At 32.8% G+C, this 2,762-nt stretch overlaps 1 non-coding gene across 1 annotated transcript; it reads left to right on the top strand.

The window, feature by feature from the left end:
- The first annotated feature begins 1,425 nt into the window (after nucleotides 1-1,425).
- Nucleotides 1,426-1,497, top strand: Trnak-cuu (transfer RNA lysine (anticodon CUU)). Its single transcript has one exon. It is a non-coding gene; the product is annotated as a tRNA-Lys (tRNA).
- The last annotated feature ends 1,265 nt before the right edge of the window (nucleotides 1,498-2,762 follow it).

Genomic DNA, 2,762 nt, shown 5'->3' on the forward strand with positions numbered 1-2,762 from the left:
TGTTCATGCGGTGAGGTCCAGACAGAGACTCATGTCATTAAAAATTGTCCACTTTCGTTACAGATCAGGCAGACGTATAACGTTACCACAGCTTTAGACTTGCTAGTAACCAGAACCGATTATGATGTAGTATGTAAAGTTGTACATAAGCTTTTCCTAGCACTGAATGTAACACGTTATTATAATGTGTAAAATGTAATTACAGAAACTTGTTGATGGCGTATAGTTAAATTGGTTTTGTTTTAATTTTAGTACAATATATGTGTAATTGAAATTCATTTAGTTTGTATAAGAGATTGTACAAAATCTACTGTACTTAATTTTGTAATTTGGACCAAATACTCTTCTGTAAAATTCATATTATTTTGTATTGTGGTCAATAAAAAAACAAAAAAAAAAAAAAAAAAAATATATATATTATATATATATATATATATATATATATATATATATATATATATGTGTGTGTGTGTGTGTGTGTGTGTGTGTGGTGTATGTATGTATGTATGTATGTATGTATATATATCGAGAGTGTGTTGTGTATGTATGTATGTATGTATATATATCGAGTGTGTGTGTGTGTATGTATGTATGTATATATATATATATCACGAAGTTCAGAAAGTGAAGAAATATAGTAATAGTATTTCTGGGAACTTCACAATGAGTATTTGTTTGAGTGTGTAGAGGTTTGTTTGTGTGTTGGCTTTGGCGTGTTGTGTGTGTGTAGGTGGGTGGTGTGTGTGTGTTGTGGGAACAGAACCAGCTGCGAAGTGTTGAGACTTAAGTGGTTCGGCTACCATCCTTTTTTTTTTAAGGACTCCTTGAGGGAATCCTCAAGTAGTTTTTAAACTGCTCTCATATCTCTGTTCTCTTATTTATTTCATCATTGATGTCGGATGATGGCGGACTGAGTGGGTTGGTCATATAGCTTTCAGAACACCGATTCAGATTTATGTCACTCATTTTATGTGAACTTTCATGAAGAATTGATTCGCTGATGACAGGATCTTTCAAGGTTGCCTAGATTGTAAATAGAGTAAGTATCGTAATCCATATCGTGAGCATATAATGAGTAAAAGATTAGCGGTGTTGGTTTACTGTCCCACTGTAACTTTCCTAACTAGAAGTTTGTTTACTTAGTGACTTGTATAAATTGAATTACATTTAGCGCGAAGCTTCTGCTTAATCATAGTAAATGTCAGGAGATGCCCAGGTTCCGCATTTTTTTTATCTTATTGAAAATCTCAAGATGTGTAGGAAAACTCGTCTCTTTTTAGGTGATTAATGCAATAATCAGGATACTCCAGATGTGCTAACCTTCCCATTTCAAGAAATCCACCCTGGGGCCCCGAATTTCGTTTACTGAAAATTTGAGCTATAATAAGGAATTGAGGAGACCCTCAGATCCCATAACCTTCACGAAGCAGAGTGGCGCAGTGGAAGTGTGCTGGGCCCTTAACCCAGAGGTCCGTGGTTCGAAACCACGCTTTGCTAATCACAACTTTTGTGGTAAGTCGTCGACTCATAAATTTATATATATATATATATATATATATATATAATAATATAATATATATATATAAATTTATATACATATATATATATATATATATTCGACTCAAAGTTTGACTATATATATATATAATATATATATATATATATATATATATATATATATATATATATATATACTTGGGATGTACTTCCTGATACAACAATCTTCTATTTTTGAGTTACTGGTAACCGCCATATCTTAGAACGGTATAGATATATATATATATATATATATATATATATATATATATATATATATATATATATATTATATATATATATATATATATATATATATATATATATATTATATCACTTTTAGTGATCTAGTTTATCATTTCTAAAGTGCCACAACAAAGGCCCAGCACACTCCCCCCAAGACTGAAACACATGAAATTTTAAATATTTATATTCTAAATATTTAAATATATATAGTTATAAGCATAAAAAACATCCCTTTGACTCTAATAAGACCTCAGTAATGATACTGCATTGGACAGTGCTTTATGATCTCGCCGTGATTAATGGAAATAAAATTGTGTGATTACCGATAGTCTTGCATTACACGTATATAAAATAGGAATGCTTGCATATATACATATGCATACTTGACATGACGGAATCCTCAGGTAAAAGGGCTGAAGCCATGATTTATTCGCAGTGATATGCAGTTTTGTACAACACATGACTGAAGCGTATTTGCATATACTCGCACAACTATGAAATAGTTTTTTAGTGTCAGCTTTACATAATCCCGTGTTTTTTTATCATTTTTTACTTGCTCCCCTCACCCCGCCCCACCATTTTTTTTGCATTGTGTATAGACCCCAGGATCCCTACCCCTGAAACGTTTGCTAACTATAAACTATAAATAATTTGTTATCGATTTGTATACTATTATACTTAAATGCTTATACGAGTATAAGGATGGGGTGTATCAAATTTCAATGGATTATTTTTTGGCAATTTTGTAATTGACATCATACGATAATAATAATAATAATCATACTATAATGGGCGTAATGTCTGTCTGTCTGTCTGTCATTCAATCACGGCCAAACGGCTGGTCAGATGGGTATGAAACTTGGCATGGTTATGGTGGGGACCCCTGAGATGGTTTGTAATGGGGTTTCATCCAACCTACCTCCCTCCTTTGTAGGGGGTGGGGGTGAGAAGGGATTCCCTGAAACGGAGCTGTTTCTGGC

The sequence above is a fragment of the Macrobrachium nipponense genome, chromosome 12 (genome assembly GCF_015104395.2).
Source record: "Macrobrachium nipponense isolate FS-2020 chromosome 12, ASM1510439v2, whole genome shotgun sequence".
Classification (NCBI taxonomy): domain Eukaryota; kingdom Metazoa; phylum Arthropoda; class Malacostraca; order Decapoda; family Palaemonidae; genus Macrobrachium; species Macrobrachium nipponense.